The following is a 22,286-nucleotide window of genomic DNA, read 5'->3' as shown; positions in this document are numbered from 1 at the left end:
TGTAGCGATGTCGAGCAAAGCGATAAATCCAACGCGCTTGCGCGTGCTGGTGGTGTAGGAATCCGCGTCATTTCTCCCGTGTTTAAGATGGTCATGTTGAAATTGTCGCAAAGATCTTGGATTAATGTTGATCTATTATCATCATGAAGACAACCCCATACCGTACCGTGCGAGTTAAAGTCTCCCAGAACTAGCCGCGGTGCCGGTAAGGATTCCGTGATATTACAAAGCGTTCGGTGCCCTACCGAGGCTCTAGGAGGAATGTAGATGGAAGCAATGCAAAGGTCTTTACCTTTGATTAAAACTTGACAAGCGACAATTTCAATGCCTGGTGTCGAAGGGAGGTTAATTCGGTTGAAAGAATAGCACTTTTTGATCCCCAAAAGTACTCCTCCATAGGGGTTTTCTCGATCCAGACGAATTATATTAAAGTCGTGGAAGTTGAGATTTATATCGGAAGTTAACCAAGTTTCACATAATGCGAAAGCATCACATTTTAAACTATTTAGTAAAAATTTAAAGGAATCGATTTTCGGGAGGATACTTCTGCTGTTCCACTGTAGAACAGTGATCGAATCGGTGACCTCGTTCGATGACTTAGCCATCGAAGGATACGATCGCTGCAAGGAGGGGCCATTTAGTAGTCAACTGCTTCAAAAATGTTTGCACTATAGGGAGAAAACGTATCAGAAGGCTTTTAAGAGGATCAGTAACATTGAAAGCTGTGAAAATTAAGTCCACTATGTCAGAAAATTTCATTAGTCCGCTACTGGACTGAGTATCTGTTTGAAAAAAGGGGACACTTGGGGTTTTTGGTGTCCCTGGAAGTGGTGGGAACTCCTTGTTAGAATTAATATTTCCAAGTCCTGGAGCAAATTGCTTCGGCTTTTGTGCATCACTTCCGTTGGATTTATTGATTGCGGTTGGCGCACTCTGAGTGGACGACACCTTGGCACCCTTACGAGGCAATGTAGGGGAGGCTGGATTTCTCCTCTTCCTGGATTCCCCTGGGTTAACCAATGATGTTCCCTCTTGTGGGTCGTCAGATTCTTGCTCAACGCCAGCCAAAAGAGCAAAGGAATTTTCGGAAGCGACAGATGGCGAAGCATTCTTTAGCATTTCTGCATAAGAGTGCCTCGAGCGATCCTTAAGGGAGCGCTTAATTTTATCCCCGCGCTGCTTGTACGCCGGGCATGACTTAAGAGCATGCGGAGGGCCCCCGCAGTAAATACACTTCTCAGTTTCTCCACCGCAAGCGTCATCCTCATGCTCTCCCTCGCATTTGCCGCACCGTTTTTTATTGCCACAATAAGTGGCTGTGTGGCCCAGTTGCTTGCAATTGCTGCAGTTCATTACCCGCGGTACAAATAGGCGAACGGGTAAGCGAACCCTATCCAGGAGGACATAGTTGGGAAGAGCAGATCCGGAGAAAGTCACCCGAATCGAGTCTGACGGAGAATAAGTTGTCTTATCATCTTCAGTTTTTGCGGAATACAATTGCTTGCATTCCAGAATTTTCACCTTTTGAAGTGAAGGGTCCTTAAAGCAGCCAACCCCGTACTTCAACAGGTCTTCGCACTTTAGACCCGGTTCGGCGACGACCCCATCGATCTCCACAACTCTACAAGGCACATACACTTTGAATTGCTTCGTAAAACGCTCGCTGCGAGCAATCTGGTTTGCCTGGTCGAGGTCATTTACTATAACGCGTATCTTATTAGCTCGAACACGTGTTATCTGAGCCACGGACGGGTAGTTGGCAGTCAGCTCCCGTGAGATTTCTAGAATATTGGGCGATTTCGTGTTGGGCCGGAAATACACCACCCAGGGTCCAGTCGAACTGGCTGGGTATGTTTTAATACGGGGAGGACTGGGGGAATCAGGGGAGGGAGTAATTTCGGGTTTATCCGGTATATCCATGGGAATATCATTCCCATCCAATGTTACTTCGCCCTCGGCCATTTAGGCACGAGGATAACACGTGGTGTAAACGAGAGATGAAACTTATATTCAGGGGAAAGGGCAGAAGTAGAGACCGATCGGGGAAAGGGAAATGAAAGAAAAAAAAATACTTAGCTTATATAGCGGCGTGTCCGGCAATTCTGGTATTCACTTCACCAGCCTGGGCACCGGCGAACAAAGACTGCCTCAAACAATAGTTGACCTTCACTGTCAATATATATTCTTGTTCACTTTATGCACAGCACCAGAAAACGAACTGCTTCGATCGAGAGCTCGGAGAGTTATGATTTTATACATTTATATGAAGTTAAACAATATTCAGTTAGCATAATGACGGATAAAATAATTAATTGTTTAGTAAATATTTATTACGCACAGAGACGATGTCGTACAAAAATAGATATGAACATAGCTTAAACGCATTTCTTGACAGCTAGTCAGCGATGCCAGATTTACAGACATGTCTGTATTTTACAGACTTTTGATGGTCTCCTACAGACGTAATCAGAAATCTACAGACTTTTAAAAGAGTAACAGTGTTTAACAAAATTGCACTAGAATAATTTGACCCGGATTCCTTTACAATAGTTTATTAATTTCAAGCTACTTTTAAAGTATCAACCTAGTGTAAATGGGATTTACACAACCATCTACAGACTTTTACAGACATTTTAATTATTCTTCTACAGACATTTCACAAAAATATGTGGCATCGCTGCAGCTAGTAGAACCAAAGAACCAAAATTTTTGGCTTCAAGGCAAATGTATGTAGATGACAGCCGTGCCACCGAGGTGGCTGAATACAGACGGACTCTTGTGTATAAAAATATAGTCCTTCCAGTAACGCTACAAACCGGCGCAATTTATCGAACATAAGCGATTTTCCCACGCTCCATCCTAGAGCAAGACTGAAAACGCCAACGGGCAGGGCGTCATGATGGTTTATACATAGTAGAGCTAGCGCCCGCCGGCCAGCCGACGACGGTACCGATTTTATTGGTCATAAGATTGATGTCCTCTATGAGTGTTTCGATTTTTTGCGATAGATCAGGCCGGCAGCATGCTACATGGAGGATCTTTCGGCGTGTTTGATAAATGACATGGCAAGGGAATCACTCACCTGTGCGCCAGTGGCATGCATATTTCTCCACACGAAGCTTGAGTGACAGCACGGCGCTTACATACTGCTGGCCATTTTCCAAATTCGTGGAAAATGGGACAAATTACGTTTTTTCCGGAGAAAAAGAAATGCATTAAGGGAAACCGGATAAATTCTAGAAACTGTCGTTCAAAACTAGTTTGTGCTAGAAATGTATGTACAATTCACTCCAAATTGGACAGTTGTACAATTGTGCACACTTTAGCGCATTTACATCGAATCGCGTTTTCGGTGTCCTTATAATAAACAAATGCATCCCAAACGATTCGACGCAATTGTTCACTTATATCTCGCTCGAGTGTGTACATTATTGTAAGAGTAAAATTTGGTTTGAAATGCGTTACAATTTGTTTAACTAATCGCTTTTCTTTGTGTTTCTGACGGAACATAAATTAGTGGCATTAATGGTGAGTGTTGTATAGCTTTTAAGATTTTGTGATTATTTTTAGAACTGTTGACATTCACTGAACACGAATGAAAGTATAAAAATATAATCCAGCGTTAACATTTCGCTTTGCGTTCCAAATTTATGTAGGAAGATTATTCTATCCTCGTGTTATTCTACTGCTTTGAATATGTGTTTCAAAACATTTAATGGCCTCAAGATAGCTAAAAGACCCGGATGAGAAATCCGCATATTCGAATCGTTTCGCTGAATGAATTAAAGCGATGTGTGTGCTATGGCCGTTTCAAATTGAAGACCCGATATTAAATCATAGCACAGGCATTTTCATTAGAATATAGGGTTGTAAAGTTTTGAACAAAAACCTTGAATTAAGCAGTTTTGTTTATCTTTTCATGAAATACATTCAGAACCACACAGCAGTAATCGGTGTCAAAGGTCTTCCAGCCGGCGATATTGAGCAACAAAGAAATTCACACGATAAACCGGATCGAGATGAAATTGTTCATCATATGTTAGAAAGTCATTCAACATCGGTCTTAACTATCCGGCTGATGCGTTAGTGCACTGAGTGCGCACCACTCAGAAAATTAAGCGAAAGTGTCTTTGAACACCAGCGCCTACTCGTTCAGTAAGCCATTCATGCGACCTCAGGAGGGCCAGATACAAATATTTCAACAGGGTATAACTTCTGAACGGGTGCTTACTGGCAAATGTGTTTATCGCCGTTTTGAAGGTAAAATCCAGCACTTTCAGGTTTCCAGGTTAATATAACATATAAATAAAATTTCGTTTATAGTAAAGCTATACAGGTTCAAAAATAGTGAAAAAAGTACGCAAAGTCTGTCATAACTTTTTCACACAGGTCACAACGAACACTAAAAAACGTTTCCGACCATTAGAATCGTAAGAAATTGGGATTTAAGGAGGTCGTCAGGCTGGCGCGGATCCAGAAAATTGTTTTGGAGGGGGTCCGATATTTTGATTTTGAAATGTTCGTTGTACAATACGTAATATGTAATACCCTCATTTAATTAAAATCAGTTTCATGGTTGAATCTGGTTTGGAATGATTTTGAATTTAAAACGAGTTTAAAAAAGAAACTTTTTTAAAATTTGTCAAGAAGTTTTGCATTCGTTTAAAATCGGCATCGTGTAATTTGATGTACGCAGATGATCTAAAAATTATCACATCATAACAACTCTATTTTACACATCAGATGGACGACGATAAGATCATGAGTTGGTGTGATGTAGACGAAATGGTTATAAAAATTCGGAAATGTAACATAAACCAATTCACACAAGTACTCTTGCCGATTGCGTTTGAGTATACAGTGATCCTTTCCTTCAGGAAATGATGAAAAGACAAATCTACTGCTGGTTCCTGGTTCCTGATTCCTGCTCTAGTAAAATAAATTAAATGCTAAAGCTTATGCCAGTGGTTTTCAACCGAGGGTGAATTCACCCCCAGGGGTAAACTGGATGATTGGTGGGGGTGAATTATGCGGGACAAATTTTAATTTGTTATCCAAACATTCCCGTCGGGTATTTTATCCAAACATTCCCGTCGGGTGTACCTCGTATTTAAAATCTTTTAGTTCCATTGGAAAGGTGAGAAAATTTTCTATTGAATAATGTTCTCATATCTTTCAAATAATTAGTTTTAATTACCTTTTAGTTATAAAGTAGTTAAAAGTTAGTGTTTTTGATGAGGTTTTTGTTAATTTTCTCAAAATAATGAATTATGATTATAGCAATATCTATTATCCAAAAGTTGGGATTGAGGACGATTCATAATTTGTTCTTCAACATAATATTCCTATCTCTTCTCGTTTCCTTGTAATTTCCCTTCTAAACTTTTCCTGTAATTGACTTGCAAGTTCTTAAAAGACTCTAATATAAAAAAATTGCTTTATATCGCTATTACCAGGGTTTCATTGGAAAACTGAGAAAATTTCCTTTCGATGTATGTACAGACAGGCCCGTAGCCAGGAGTTTATTTCGGGAGGGGCTTAAAAATTATTGCATAAAGCTTTTTTTTATTTCGATTATAGAGGTTTTAACCTTATGGTTATGGCCTCTTTTTGGGTTAGAAAATTTCTTTAGAAAAATTTCTAACCCTATATGTGCGGGATTGATGAACGAACCATGATGAGCTGCGTACAAGGCAATCGATTTACCAACTACGCTTTACCCGCCCCTGTATAAAGCTTTTAGTTCTAATTACTTCATATTGTCACTAGAAACTAAACGAAATTTTGAAAAGTTCTTGATGAAAACAAAGCCAAATCTAAGACAATCCATGTTCTTTGTCACAAAAAAGACTATAGTACATCAACGAATTATTGATGTTTAATTTGATTTTTATTATTTATTTTTATTTACAAGTTACAATTTACTCTCGTTGCAACAATGGATATTCTAGAGTTCTCAGTATTTATGCGCTAACCGCATATGACAATCCTTGACGGTGCTGGAAAACGCAAGGTGTTCTAAGCTACACGTTTAAAAGGTGTAGAAGACGCTAAATCGAAATGAGTAGAAAAATATCCATAAAATGTTCGATCGAAGAGAATGTCGAAATTTGCACAAAATCTTCTGATTTAGCGAACGAATTGTAGATGGTTCAACTTCTATTTTCTTGATCTGGCGTTCTGTAACTATTACCAGTTCTAATGCATCATGCTAACATAATTTTTTGGCATACCCCAGTTAGGAAGGAGGATCTTTGGTTATCAATAGGATCAAAATATATGGGTCATTCCACGTCTGATTTACAACCAAAATTTGAATTCCTTCCAATTTTGTTTCTTGCATTCATTAGCTAAAAATAATTGACTCGTATTTTTTATTTTAGCTGAATATGATTTTTTTTTTCAAATTATTAGTTTTTGAACTTTTGAAGTTTATAACATTGATCATTTTTCAATCACTTATAACTCGGAAACGATTCGATATATGGAAAAAAATATTAAATAAAAAAGTTGTGTACTCAATGAGCTTACTGAAAAAAAGTTCAATTTCTTTTTGTTATATAACTTATGAAATTTGCAATTGTTTGAAACAAATTGAATTTTTTTAAGTTGAACCAATTTTTTTACTTATTATTTTCTTTAAATATTAAGAATCATGTTAAAATGATTGTGCAAAAATTTGGGAGTGGATATCAAAATACTTTGCGAGATATTATAATTATAAACTTAAAACAAGGCAATTTTACACCAAACGCCTAGTGATAGGCCTATTGTAATTGAAATATCTCGTAAAATACTTCGAATTTCTTTCTGAAATTTGTATAATATAAATTATTATTTATTTTATTATAAATTATTTGAAAAAGCTAAAAAGATTTTTTGGCTCTACCCTGAAAAAAATTGTTTGTTACTAATATTTGCATAATGCATACATTATTTAACAAAAACAAATATTACAAAAAAAAATCCGCCGAGATCATCCAAAAACGCAGCTTTTATTATTTAATACTTTTTTCCAGAAATAGTTTCTCAGTTATCAGGGAATGAAAAATGTCCAATTCTATTAAATTTATAAAACTTTAAAAAATCACTATATTATTAAAAGTCGATATTTGTATGTATATGATTTATGGACTCCGAAACGGCTTAACCAATTGCCGTAAAAATTTATGCATTGTAGGAATTTTTTATGGAGCTATTGGTGGGGATTATTTGCCTACAAGATGGCGCTTCGGAACAAATTGTGTTTTCCTCCTATTTCGTTGAAAGTCGCATCAACACGCGATGGGTATTAGCTAGTATTTTATAAAGTTCAAAAACTCATAACTTGAAAAAAATATCAAATTCAGCCAAAGTAAAAAAAAATCGTGTCTATAATTTTCAGCTAAAGAATGCAAAAAAAAATGGAGGGAACTAAAATTATAGTTGTAAATCGTGGAATGACTCGCATTCTGCAAATTTAAGATTTTTTTGGGGGTATTCTAATGTTAAAAGCAAATATTTTTTTAAAGTCCCCCGAAATCAAATTTATTTTGATTACATAACTATATTAAGAAGATTATGTGAAAATTTAGTGTAAAATTGCCTTGTTTTATGTTTATAATTGTAATATCTCGCAAAGAATTCCACTGCCAAATTTTTACACAATCTTTTTAACATGATTTTTAATACTTAAGGAAAATAATAAATAAAAAATTTGGTCCAACCTTAAAAAAATTCAATTTGTTTCAAGTAATTGCAAATTTCATAAGCTATATAACAAAAAAAAATTGTGATTTTTTTTGGTAAGCTTATTTGAAAACGCAACTTTTTATTTAATTTTTTTTTCATATATCGAGTCGTTTCCGAGTTATCAGTGATTGAAAAATGTTCAATTTTATAGACTTCAAAAGTTCAAAAGCTAATAACTTGAAAAAAATATAATATTTAGCCAAACCAAAAAATACGTGTCAATTATTTTTAGCTAAAGAATGTAAGAAAACATTTTGGAAGGAATTGAAATTTTGGTTGTAAAACTGACGTGGAATGACTTATGTATTTCAATGATTTAATCAACTAAAGGTAACTGCCCGGAATTTAATCTATTCAAGAAAATTGTCCACAAATCGAATGAAAATCACTTAACACTGTTACTACTATCATCTAATTTACGTAAAATTTTACTAAATGCATCATTGCTGACAACATAACTAGAAACTATAAATGTGAACAAGCTCAATAATTTTTTTTTTTGACTGTAATATAATGAAAACATGAAATCGAAACAATAATTCCAACTTATTGACTTATAGACTCAACTAGTTACAACATTTTAGTGGCTCTCCGTGATAACCTACTGATGTCTGATCAATCTATCGACACGTCGTTTTCAAACTTACATAAGCATTAATTAGAAACCATCGAAAGCGACTAAAATGCTGCTGGTGGTTGCAACATTTAGTTTATTATGGTTGATTGACTAATATGTGGTTTAGAATCAATCGATCAATTGACATCCGAAGGAAAGTAAGTGTAAAATCACGTCAGTTAGTCCTACCGCTACTGTGTACGTTTCTGTATATCAACAAAATTAGTAATATACGATTTCGTGGGTTGATGAACACCTCAGGAAAAACGCTGGTTTACCACTTTTTGGCTTGTTTACTTTTTCACGTTTTTCTTGCTTATTGTTCGATTTTCCAGACTAACAGTGTTTCAATACGGCCCGCATTCCCAACATAAAATGAAATTGAGTGTCAATAGAAATACTATTGCATTAAAATGATGCGAAAATAAAAAAAAACTGTCGTCTCGGCTACAACTATGTCATCAGCTAATTGAAATGTTTTTGTTTAGCACGCTTGAGTGAGAGGCCTGACGTTTATATTAAGCGTACAGTACTCTAATCTATTACAGAAATACAATTTGCCTATGATTTAACTAACTTTCTTGATTAAGGCCAATATCTAGCACAAAATGAGTTTTGTTAGATGACATCACTAGCGATAAATGTTAATTTTGGGACAGTTTTTGTACTCAGTTTTCTATGAAACTTCTAACATTTTATTATATAATTCGTTTATTTGAGTCGGTTCAATGCATTAGCTAAATGAAGCCTCGAGCCTTTAATATATTTCCACGATGTAAACAATGAAAATGATAAAACGCTAATGGTTGTCCAACAGATCTCGTGCGATTGACCTGTTTACTGACTGAGAAATATTTTTCATAACCAACCGCGTCTTGGTGGTCGTTCATATCTATTTTGTACACTTCCGTATTATTATCGTGGTAACTGCCATGTCCATGTTCGTGAATATCTGATTTCATTTTTGTTTTGTCCCCTTACGGGCCACCAGTATCGACTTCCTCAATGATGATGCTGACTGTTAATTTTGAGATACTAGACGCAGTTTTTGCCGTCAATATTATATGAACAGTAGCCACAAATTTGGCAATTGTTTGTTTTTCAGGTAATCGTATTGGAGACTATGGATGTGCAAAGATGTAACGTGTATAATGATACTATCGCATGGCGTTCTGTACGTGCAGGGTCAGCTAGGACGAAATCCTAGCTGACCCTGCCGTCTAGTATCTAGATGTGTCCTTTATAATAAATTCCACTTTTCCCAAATGTGACAGGAATCTTTTAATGGCCACGGTTCAAATAAGTTAAGTTTGTTTATTGGGGCTTTAACCTCCTGGTCGTTCGCCCGCGGTTCAAGTAAGTGGTATCAGATCTTGTAGCCGAACATTGATTTTCTCATCATCCATATATATGAGAATCAACCACGTGTTACAAGTTGCAAAATGACTGGTTTCTCCTGGGATAATTTGTTGAATAACATAAGTACTGAATGCCTGACAAGGTAGAACTCGTTAAAGGCGAAGTTCGTAAGCATAACCTCTATTTTCACCTTCAGTAAATATTTCCCATCATGAAATTCGGTTATGCAAAAATTCCGGAAGTCAATAGCCTCCACGTTTGGCTGGAGCACCACTTCTTGCTTCTGCGATTCAATCATCCGACGGATCACCCCAGCAAGAATTAAAGTAACAGTTTCTTTTGTTTTTCCGACGAATCACACAATATGACAGGAAGTGTGTTATCAGACTCGGCATACTGAGTAGATATCGATGTCTTCGGTGGTTCGAAATAGCAATCTTCCTCACCATTCTCCCATTAATTTGTTGAAACCAAACAAGACACAATTTTTTTACGAGTTACCGAAAAACATGTTGCTTCTTAAATTCATTTTTGAAAAATTTCGGGGGGGCTTTAGCCCCCTAGCCCCCCCTCTGGCTACGTGCCTGTGTACAGATATCTTTTAGTTAAGTGTACTACATGGTTTTTACTAGTAAAATAACTCAAAATTTGCGTTTTTTGGTTATTTTTGTGATTATTCTAATTATTAATCAACTAAATTTATCGTGACTATTGTTCATTTGGTGCCCCTTAATATTCTCTATAACTTGTTATTTGACACTTTATCCCTAACGCTTTTCATTTCGCTGCAATTTAATAGTTAACACAGCATGACCTCATCACAAATGCAGTGGGTTCGAAATCGTTGCTTTTGCATATGAAACCAGAAGATAAAAATGATTTTGCTTCGAAACTAAAAGAGATAATTGAATGGAGTCAAAGGAAGAATTGTAGAACTTGATGAGATGTATTAATTCCATGATAATAATGGTGAAGTTTATTATTTGCTATTTTAAGAAAATAACGAAAATGCTAATAATAACACTAACTTTAAACTAATTAACTTCTAAAAGAATACTAAATTCACTTAACTGAAAGGTATTTACACATTTTTCTCTGCGAAATTTTCCTGGCTTGCGAATAAAAATAATAAAAATTACAATAAGTGCCATACTTTTTCAATAAGAGCTAGTATTAGTGAATATGAGATAAAAATATCCAAGTTCAATAACCCAAACACATGAAAAGAAGACAAGATAAGTGTATCATGTCAAAGAACAAATTATACAATTTTTCAAGACTAACAATTTGAATTGTTAAAATAGTGATGTTAACTATTAAGATTTTCACGAAGTGAACGAAAAATTTATCAAAATTGTTAAATTTTAAATTAATTACTGTGAAAAGATTACTTAACCTCATTAGCTGAAACATTTGAGGACATTTTCAGTGGAAAATTTTCTCACCTATCCAATGGAACTAAAAGATTTGAAATACAGAGTATATTTTTGAGTTATTTTAAGACAAATAAGATTTTAACACAAAAAGTTCAATAACTTAGTAACGGTTGAGATTTCATGGTATGTGTAGAACGATTTTTTTCTCCAAATATGACAGTCAATCATCCCTCGAGAAGTTCTTAACCATGAACCAAACACCCTGTATGATAATATACATCTATTAGATAACATAAGCACCATTCCATAAGCGTTCAAAACAAAAATTATCGCAAAATTTTCGATAACGATAACGTTACATTCATCGAAGTGCGTTGACGATGAACGATGAAATTACCGCCAAAATTAACGCCGTTAAATTCAATGGAAAAATGATCGATTCAACAATATCGCATTGAAACGATAACGCTGAATTCATCGTATTAACAACCCTGGTTCAACTATGTTTGCTATAATATTGTCTTGTTTAATACAGTCATCATCACTAGAAAGCGATATTGCTGGATATATAATGAAAAACTTGTTTTAATCCACCTAGTGGTGCAATTGTGCCTTTCTCATTAATCAAAGCCATGATTTAATAGCTGGTCTCGTTCAATATAACATTGTGGAAATATCTGTTACATTCTTACTACACGTGGTAAATGTATATGAGTGCACGACTGCCACAAACCTGATGGGCAACACGTCGACGCTGGCACACTTGAAAAAAAAACAAAAATATAATATTTAATTAGCTTAATCAGAGTGAGTTCAATGTTATCTTCATGTCAATATATTTTGAAATGTAGATTGGTGGGGGAGGCTAAGGGAATAATTTGCGGGAGGGGAGGATGCGTTGGGAATAACCTAATTTATTTTGGTATACGGGTGGGTGAAGGGAATGCAGGAGTGAGGTAGGTCTAAGTTGGGGGGAAGCTGACACAATTGGAGAGAGGTGTGAGAGGATAGCAGGAGAGGGGTGGATGGGAGGTGCAACAGTTAACTTCAGATTACATCTTCCATTTGAGACAATATTAGTGAAAATTGGTTCAGTCATCACCGAAGAGGCTTTAGTTCTGAAATATGTCCGGAACTCGGGACTTCCAGAACAATCGATAGTGAACAATTTATTCCAAGAGTCATTGATTCGCCATCAGTGATCTAGGTCAGCGAATCGAAGTAATTTGTTGTTCATTTCAATAGTTTTTCAATATATGAGGTATTACAATTGTACCAGTTTATATGAAAAAAAAATCGTATGTGACCGCAATAACCAACCTGTAACTCCGGAATCAAAAGTCTCTACTGAATGAGATCCAATAACAGCCAATGGAAGTACTTTATCTTTAATTTGAAATCAAGTTTGTAAAAATCAGTAGAGAATTCGCTGAGCAATATGTATGACAGTCACTTAGGGACTTGGCAAGTTCCCTGGGGGCATCAAGCACCGTCATAGGTGGCCAATGTGGTACTTTGATTTGGCATTAGTGATCTAAGTTTTGAACCTATTTGAAAATGTATTACATCATTCGGACACCATAATGTTACCAGTTTATAAGGGAATTTTCTGTGTGACCGCACTCTTCAACCCTTAACTCTGGAACTGGAAGTCGGTCCACTAAAAACTCAATATGAGCTCATAGAAGCGTTTTATCGTTCATTTGAAACTAAATTTGTGCAAATCGGTTCAGCCATCTATAAGAAAATTGAGTGACAATTTGCGATATCAACGAACTGAATCGAATGGTGTAAGAGACTCGCCCTTGCGGGCCTCGGTTGGTACATCGAAATTCCGACCTTTTTATATAAGAAAGGTAGAAAGGTGCGAAATCAGCAGTCCTTAAAAGCTTATTTTCCTCAAATTTTTTTCGGGATTACATAAAATCTCGACTTTTTATGTATTTTAAGAATACTTGGCATTAAAAATACCAATTCGATTTCTGAAATTATATGGGGCCATTTGAAATAAAAATTTTAGTGCTGGCTTATATGGAATTTCTTATGTAACCGGACGGTTCATTCTCTATTTCCGGAACCACATAACCGATCCGTACGAATTTTCATAGCAGCCTATAGGAAAATTTTTACCTTAATTTAATAACAGTTTTTGAGGACGAAAAACCGTTCATTTGAGACTAATTTTGGTCAAATCGGTCCAGTCATCACTGCGAAATCTATGTAACTGTTATTATGAATTTGGATACTTCCGCCGGGGCTTCCGGAACCGTTAATGATGGCTAATGTGTCCAAAGCGGCTTTGAAATATTGTTAATGACCCAGAGCTACAAGTCAAAGCAGTTTTGGTCAAATTTTGGAAAAATTTCAATTTATCGGAAAAATTTCACCATTTTGCATTCACCGCCAAATACGTAGAAATCGATATTTGCTGCATGTTCGTAATCGTTACTCTGTGTTTCCGAAACCGGAAGTAGGATCAATTGGAAATTCAAAAGCACCCAATGGGAATGCAATACCTTGCATTTGGTACCTTTGTAAAAATCGGTAAAAAAATTCGCTAAGAAACAGGTATGACATTAACTTAGGGACTTGACTACTACCCTGTGGGCCTCAAGAACCGTCGTAGGTGGCCAATGTGGTCAAAATGACTTCGATGGATCATCAATAAACTAGACATGCAAACCAAGTAATGTTTTACTATGTTTTGCATCATTTTGATATCACGGTGTGTCCAGGCGCTCAGTGGCACCTTTTCATACATAGTTGCGACAAAATTATAAAAAAATGGTTTATGTGGTCAAAAAATGGGTTTTTACTAATTTTGGGTCGCTGAATCCATTTCTGCTATCAGTTTTGAATTCATAATATCATAAATATTTGTTTCGATTAGTTTTATGTAAATCAATTTGAATACGTTGGTCGTTGAAGGGTTAATATACTCGTAAATCATAGCATGGTGATTGATCACATCGGATAGCAGAAATGGTTTACAAAACTAGTAAAATTAACTAATTTTACGGTAATATGATGTAGTTTAGGCAATCAATTTGCAAGGTGATTTATGAGCTGCAGAGCGTCTCCATATAAGTATTTTCAAAAACATAGATGGAACAACTTCGGCGCAAGAGTGCGCAAGGTGAGGCCTGTATATTTTGAAGTTACACTAAATTTTGAGTCAGATTCATGATAAGTGACCCATGGGAGACCATATCAAAAATTGGAAGACGTATAAAGAGAAATTACTGATACGATAATGAATTTCTCTATTGCTTTTTCTTGATGCAGAACAAACGTAAATCATTTCTGCACAGAAAGCTAACAGCTATAGTTTAGTATTTTCATTCTTCTTTCCAAAGAACTCAAACTTACTTCAACCGGCCGCGTAGTTCTTGAGATATCGCTATTTGAAGTTCAAAGGTACGAACCATTCTAATCAATTGAATTAAACACAAATTCTCGACACACTGGCGACATGTTAAAAATTCATTTTTTATTCGATCATCGTAAAATTTTGAGAATCTTTTAATCAAACTGAGAGAAAAATAAAGTAAATATTTACAAACGAATTACAGGACATTGGTTTTCGGAGGTTTGTCACTCGTCGTGCCACTGGCAGGCGCCCTGAAGACAATATTTCCTTTGTTCTTGATGAAATGAACACTAGCAGCATAGCTGTCGTCTACTTTGCTCGTTTTCAGCTCTGCTGTTCCATCTTTGGTGTTCCCCTCGTTTGATTACTTATTACTCTAATATTCTGAAAATTTTTAAATCGTGTGATACAGAGATTGAAAGTGCACAAAATCGTTTTGCTATCACCAGAGAGCACAGCTCGTTTTACGGAAAATTTTGAGTTTGCCAGGATCGCGTTTGGCAACATCTCCGTACCAGAGCTGAATTTCAAAACCTTGAAACGCGATTTTCAAATAGAGCCACATGACATATCAACTTGATTTTTCCCAAAATGGCGTTTGGCAGAAGAGATCTGGATTATCATTGGCCAAACATCAATGTTCTGCCAAGTTTTCCAAATTACGACAGTGATTTTGATCCTTGTATATAGGTGCCAAATGCATTTCAAAATTTACAGTGAACGTAGCCATCGAATCTTAATCTGTCTAAATGAAGTAGATATAATGCTATCAAACTGATAGATTTATAAAATGGGAAATATATTATAAATTAACATTGCTGACCACATTATAGCTCAAAAATCAACCTTTCGTGGTCAAAACAATTTCAATCACGTTTTCGTCTATTTGGAAATACGAATTAAACCTTTTTTTTGTCCTAGTCAGATAGCTACATTGTGTTGATAACCGGTGAAATCTGTTCGGATCTATTCTATTTGTCTGTGCTCATCCCAGTTGATTGCTTAATGGTGACAGTTTCGTAAGACTATGGCCATGTTCGGTCTAACAGCTGATTGAATGAATGCTGGAAATTTAACTCATTCCCCTGGCAGGTAACACCTGCCATTCACACCGAGCTCATGAAGCAATGCGATCAATCCTGCATCCTGCACCGGTAATTGCATTCGACATCATCAGTCGTTTCGCGATCCAATGTGTGTTTAAGTGATGAATGTGCCGACAAGAGCCATCAACGTTAACGATGATTTCAAAACCGAAAATTTCTATTCCTAGTCCTACATATCACAGAGATAGGAATGACAATACAGCAGTCGTACTAGTTATACAGATTTTGGATGGCTGATGCTGGAAAATCTGCTTGATGATATTGGCAAGTATGAAAAGCCTTAAAATAATGGCTAGTGCGGTTTGCAGTATATACAACTGCACATGTTACTAATTTCACATTTTGAGGTTTGTTGAATAAAACAACAATGGGATTAAGTATTCCAACAAATAACTTCTGAAATTGAACAGTTCAAAGGATTGCATCCCCCGCATTGCATAGATGCATGACTGTAGAGCGTGTTTGATGCAATAACCTGTTCCTGCGGAAACTTCGAAATAACATTTCCCATTTTGCAGTCACCATCCTCCGTTTTATGGGTGCTACGGATTATGATCATTTCAGTCCAATGCCGGCATAAACGGTTTCGAGCTGTTCGTTTAACCGCACATATGGAAAAGTGATGGTAGCATTAACTGGTATATTGGCAATTCCGCAAACTGAGATTAGGTTCATGTTGGATCGTTCGAAACATGCGATGGTGCTTTCTTGAATTATGCATCACGGATTATGCAGCTTGATGCTTGCTGGAATTTTACTCGATTTTGTTTTTCTTGTATTATACACAATTCATAGATCAAACTGTTGAAGAACAGGAAATTCTCCGTTGTTCAAGCTAGCGTAATATTCCTGGAAATTTTGGATTTGATAGGATCTGTATAGAAACATAGTGGATTTTTTATATTGACACTCTCAATCATGAAATGTTTATAAAGAAACAATTCAAATGTTTGAAACATTAATTATTGCTCTACGCACATGGAAAAAATGTTCCCAAAATCGTGAATGAAGTGCAATGAATTTTGAAACAACCACGTTTTTACGTTACGAAAATAGGACCCTGAACAAAAATCATGACTTTTATAATTATGTCCAATTTCTCTTCAGCAACGCCCGCTTAACGCTTTTCTTAGTGGAAATATCTGTTATCGTTTTGTGAACTTAAGTCATGTTTTCCGACATGTTATTACCAAAGCGATTTCCCATACGTGAACTAGTACACAACTTTAAGAACATTATTCATAAAACCAAAGATTGACTTATGATGTTATTCATAGATTTAGGAACATTAGTTCACCAAATCAAAATAGTCTGGATACTTTCTCCTGAACTATTTCACGAAACTCGGAATTTTATTCATGAAACCATACAATCTTCGTGAACTTGTTCATGATTTCCAATATATTAGTCACGATCCAATATCCGTGCTCGAGAAATAGTTCACAAAATCATCAAACATTATTCATGTGTTTGTGAACTGTTTCACGACCCCTAGCATACTTGTCATGATTTATCATTCGCGCTTGTGAAATATGTCACGGAATCATATATTATTCATGTATTCGTGAACCGGTTCATGATTTCCAGTATAGTAGCAATGATTTACCATTCGTGGGTGTGAAATAGTTCACGAAATCATATAATATTACTCATGTATTCATGAACTGAAAGTCACGGCTTACCATTCGTGCTCGTGAAATAGTTCACGAATTCATCTAATATTATTCATGTATTCGTGAACTGGTGCATGATTGCTAGTACAGTAATCACGACTGACCATTCGTGCACCAAAAATATTTCACAAAACCTGTTTTAATCCACCTAGCGGTGCAATTGTGCCTTTCTCATTTCTCTAAACTATGGCACGGAGGCTTTTTATGTTCAACATAATTGTGGAAATGTCCATTACATTCTTAGTACACTTTGCACTTATACACAATGACATGCCAGCCACGAACTTGATGAGCTACGTGTCGACGGTGAAACGCTTGAAACAAAAAAATATCATACTCCATTAGCCTAATCAGCATTAGATCAATGTTATCTGCTTGCTAACTCATTTTGTCATGCGGGGGTGGGTGTGTAAGGAGGGCGAAAGTCCCATGAACGAACGACTCCCCAGCTTAAATTGGTATGCTTTGTGATATAGTGGTGGTTTAAAGATGATGGGGTTGAAAGGGAGGGGTATGAGGGCTGGAAGGGGTGGTGGTCTGAGGGGTGATTTAAGGAGATTTTTAAAGGAGGGGAGTGAACAGTAGAGGGGGGGTGTAACCCCTCTCCGTAAACCATCAACTACGTCCCTGTTGAAATCCAGAAACCTTATGCGAGTCGAAAAAAAAAATTGGCCGGGATTAGGTTGACGTTTTTCAGAGTGATTGCATAACCTTTCTATATGAGAAAGGCAAAAATGTGCCAAAATCCAAAAAAGTTAATCGTCGTCAAATTTTTTTTCGAGTTTGCATCAAATCTCGACGTTTCATGCACCTTGAACACATTTAGCATCAAAAATAAAAATTCTATTTTTAATTTTTCCTATAGTTTATATGAGAAATTTTTGTGTGGCCGCACTCTGAAACCCGTAATTCCGGAACCAGAATTCAGATCGATCCAAAATTCAATAGCAGCCGATGGGAAGGTTGCACCTTTCATTTGAGACTATGTTTGGGCAAATCGGTCCAGCCATCTCTGAGAAAAATGAGTGACATTATTTGACACATACGCACGTACATACACACACACACATACACACACACATACAGACTTTTTCCGATCTCGACGAACTGAGTCGAATGGGATATGACACTCGACCCTCCGAGCCGGGATTAGATTGACGTTTTTCAGAGTGATTGCATAACCTTTCTATATGAGAAAGGCAAAATCATGAAATATTATTCATGAGTTCGTGAACTAGTTCATGATTCCTAGTTGTTACTGCTGGGCCACTGTCTAAAATCTGAGGTCTGCGCATTTAGCGTGTAGGCCGGCGAGGATGTTGCTGCTGCGCGTACTTACCAAAATCTGGGGTATGCGCGTTTAGTGTGTAGGCTGGCTAAAAACGTCAAACGTCAGCTAATCTGAAGACATATTGCGAGTTCGGTCGAGAAGATAATAGCTAAATTTATCTAATTAAAATATCCTAATTCTACTTAAGTGAGAAAACTAAAATAAAACCTAAATTTATTATTCTAGTTTAAAAGCGTAAAAGTAAAAAAAAATAAAAAATAGTGATTGCATAAAGTTAAAACCTAATGTTTTATTCTAATTGAAACACTTACAGAACTAAAAGTTTGGTTAGAATTTATACCCTGAATTCCCCATGTAGGGTGGATCATCAATCCGGTGAAAAATACCGAAAGTGTAGGTAAATTATAAGAGAAATTGTATAACCTAACTAAATTTAATCTATTTGCATTATAAAGCTGCACTGCTCTACACAGACGAAAAGTGCTGCTATTAGCCGGTGTTTTATTTCCATTCCGCCCCAACACTAGTAGTTGACCATGGATCTGTCTTGCGTGCTTGTGATATTTAGAAGATATCCCTAATCATTTTTAATTTCATTCAACAGGGCCATGAAATTTTCACGGGAACTTTTTTACAAAATCTAGAGTATTATTGGTAGAATCATTTTTAATTGATGCACTATTCCACGAAATGTCCTATATGTCCAGCTGCTAGCGACCAGTTAGAGACACGAGAACTAGATATAAGAAAATTATTACGACCTAGAACATCGTTAATCATTTGATGAGGTTCTGTGTGATGTCTCGACAGAAAAAGAAAACTGCGCAGAGCACCGAAAATACATTATAGGTCATGTTGTTTCATGACCTATAATGTATTTTCGGTGCTCTGCGCAGATCCCGCTTTTTAGTCATAAGACGAATAGAAGACGAAGAGAAATTATGAATATCATAATAAAACTGAACATCAGTCACATCACTCCACGTGTCAAATTCGAAAGTAAGCTCTACAATAAAATATCATGATAACGTCCAAATAAATTACGAAAATCGTGACTAAGATCCTAAAATCAAGACCATAAATCATACTATTCATGACAAAAATATCAAAAATCTTGACTAAGATCCTGAAGTCATGAACATATATCACTCTACTCGTGACTAAAATATCAAGATAACGTGAATAAAAGTAACGAAACTCGTGACTAAGATCCTGAATTCATGAGCATAAATTACTCTTCTAATGACTTAAATATCACGATAACGTGAATAGAAATTATGAAAATCGTGATAAATCGTGACTAGTATCATGAAATCATGACTAAAATACCTCTAAATAGAAATCACGAAAATCGTGATAAAGATCCTGCAATCATGAACATAAATCACGCTACTCTGGCAGAAAAATCCGATAACAAACTCATGAATAAAATATCACGGTAACTTGATGAGAAATCACATAACTCGGGAATAAGCTCCTGTAATCATGAACATCGTTCAACTGTCGGTTGTGTGGTCCCAAATTGTGGACAAGGATCACAATAAAAACTAAACATGTCCAGGGAACAAACACAGAAACACTACCAAAAATTTGAATGTAACGCCATGTATTTATTCGATGCGAACTAATTTTTTGGAAACACAAATAGTTTCATGAATACGAGGTTTATTATTTATAATTTCAGGAACTTGGTCACGGTTTTCGTAAATCCTTAAGTTCACGAAATCGTGATCTAGTTTTCATGAATTTATGAACGGATTTTTTTTCGTGTAGGGATAGTTTTAAGGCAGGTCGTGAGGCACACTCACAGTATTAAATTGAAAAATTTCATATGTTTAATTCACATTATTCAGCATTACGCATTACTATTCTAAATGTGACTCAAGCTCTGCTGTTGAACGTTAGATTTATCTGTTGGAAAATTTTCTATTGTGTAATAGAAACCATTGAGAAACGGATTGAATCATCAATTTGTATGAATTTCCCATTGAATTCACATAGGAAAAAATGCCATGTTTACTATTATTATTCATCCTCCCACATATGTATAATCGATTGTTTTATTGCTAGCAAAACAAAATCATAACACAGCTTCATTACTCATAGGCGCAGATTTGTTTTTCATCCTCATTTTCTACTGACAATAGTGAAACATCTACTTTTTTTTCGGAATTAATCGCTTGAAAACATTGCGTCTGAAAAGAGTATTATTACCGCTGGTTCTTTTTTTCTCGCTCGCTGCCCTTTCAGCATTGTCGTTGCTATTGTCATGATTGTATTATTTTTATTATTGTTGACGATCTTGAATTTTATCTGCGTCCTATCCAGGAATCGGAATAGCCGGACGCCCATTCAGTCGCCAGTCGCCATTCCGTAGTCATTTGTATGCGTTTGCTGGAAGTTAACAAACCGGAACGTTTTCATTTTAATGGTGTCTCTTGAATGGCGGAACAGGAAAAAACAATAACGCATAATTGAACAAGTAGGACTGGAAATGGACCAGAGCTTCCAGCTACAGCATCAGGCGGCCTGAAAAGTTGTTATCAATTGCTATCACTTCCGGCAGAAGCCAGAATACTAAGTTAATTCGACTGACTCCGGTTTTCGTGGATTTACTGTGTTTATGTCACTATTTTGTATCCTAAAAAATTGCATTTTGTTTAAAAAATTAAGTTAACTCAAATTTTTTTTTTTGTAATTTCCTCACTATATAACTCACCTTTCTTGCTTTACTACAACTTTTCCTCCTTCGACCTTCCATCAAAACCGGAAAAAATTATTATACGAATATTTATTGAACATAGTAGCCTTTATTAGGTCCATTTTACACTTTTCAATTCAGTGTCACTTTCCAGTATGGATCGTATTAAATTAATGTTACCAAGGTAAATTCGTATAGCGGCATCATTCACGACGTGCCGAATAACTTTACGCAAATTAGCTCAGTTCGAGTTAACCTGGCGCGGCGGCATACAGATCCACAGTCAGTCCCATCTCAGATCAAGTGGAAACAAATTTAATCCGCTTTCTAGATAATCTCACTCATCTGTTCAGATTTACGAAATGTGTTTTCGATTACACGGCTCGGACAGTGGTGTGAGGAAAATTACGTAGGTAATGAGAATCTAACGGCGGATGTACTTACATTAGAGAGCAGCTTGGAATGACCATCAGTAAATATCAAACTGGGCGGCCGGCGATTAGAGGCGGTAATTAAACATTATTGTTATTTCCAGATGGAAGGCAACACGTTTTGGCGTAGGAGGTGGTTGAAGATTTGCAGTTCGGAATTAACCTGGGACTGTATTGAATTCCGCTGATGCTGCAATGATTGATTCATGTCAAGAAATCATATGCAACTTTTGTAATTGGACCCTTTGCCGCATATTCGTTAAAAAGGAGTGACAACGTCTTTCGCACATAGGACTGTAGGGTAAGAAAATATAGCATGCGTCATTCTATTTTAAGGATCCTAGGCGAAAGAAAAGTATACAATTCACCTTTTTATTTCGCTTTAAACCTTTGTCATTTTGTGTAGTACATGAAATGTCATTTGTCAAAATTTGAGGTGTTTATATGAATGGGTTGGTCGCTACTGTATTTCAACACTCAGTTTCTCTTTATGATTTATTTTTCTATTTCTATTTCTCGACTGATAATTCATAATCCACCCCCTCAAAACCTTCCCACCATAACTGTAATTTGGTAGAAAGGCACATTTTTTTAAAACTTCCAATGTCAATATTATCACAGACTAACAGCCA

At 36.1% G+C, this 22,286-nt stretch overlaps 1 protein-coding gene across 23 annotated transcripts in view; it reads left to right on the top strand.

Annotated features, from left to right (window-relative positions):
- LOC131689899 (glycine receptor subunit alpha-2) overlaps positions 1-22,286 on the top strand; it is a 460,749-nt gene that overhangs the window by 68,927 nt on the left and 369,536 nt on the right. The gene's annotated exons all lie outside the window — the stretch shown is intronic.

This window comes from Topomyia yanbarensis, chromosome 3 (genome assembly GCF_030247195.1).
Source record: "Topomyia yanbarensis strain Yona2022 chromosome 3, ASM3024719v1, whole genome shotgun sequence".
NCBI classification, from domain to species: domain Eukaryota; kingdom Metazoa; phylum Arthropoda; class Insecta; order Diptera; family Culicidae; genus Topomyia; species Topomyia yanbarensis.
Note: the sequence above shows the minus strand (reverse complement) of the source record. Positions and strands in the feature narration are given on the sequence as shown.